We start from the raw sequence: 384 nt of genomic DNA on the forward strand, positions 1-384 counted from the left end.
AAATGTGGGCGCTCGCCGGAACGAAATGGGAGACCTGGTTATCAGGGACATGGAGAAGGCTGAGGTACTCCATGACTTTTTTTTGCCTCAGTCTTCACCAGCAAGTGCTCAAGCCACACTGCCCAAGCCACAGAATGGACTGGGAGGATGAAGAGCTGCCCACTGTAGGAGAAGATCAGGGTTGAGACCATCTAAGGCACCTGAAGGTACACAAGTCCATGGAATCCGATGAGATCCATCCACGGGTCCTGAAGGAACTGGCGGGTGAGGTTGCTAAGCCACTATCCATTGTATTTGAGAAGTCGCGGCAGTCCAGTGAAGTTCCCACTGACTGGAAAAGGGGAAACATAACCCCCATTTTCAAAAAGGGAAAAAACGACAGCC

The sequence above is a fragment of the Pygoscelis adeliae genome, unplaced genomic scaffold, assembly GCF_000699105.1.
Source record: "Pygoscelis adeliae isolate BGI_AS28 unplaced genomic scaffold, ASM69910v1 Scaffold38, whole genome shotgun sequence".
NCBI lineage: Eukaryota > Metazoa > Chordata > Aves > Sphenisciformes > Spheniscidae > Pygoscelis > Pygoscelis adeliae.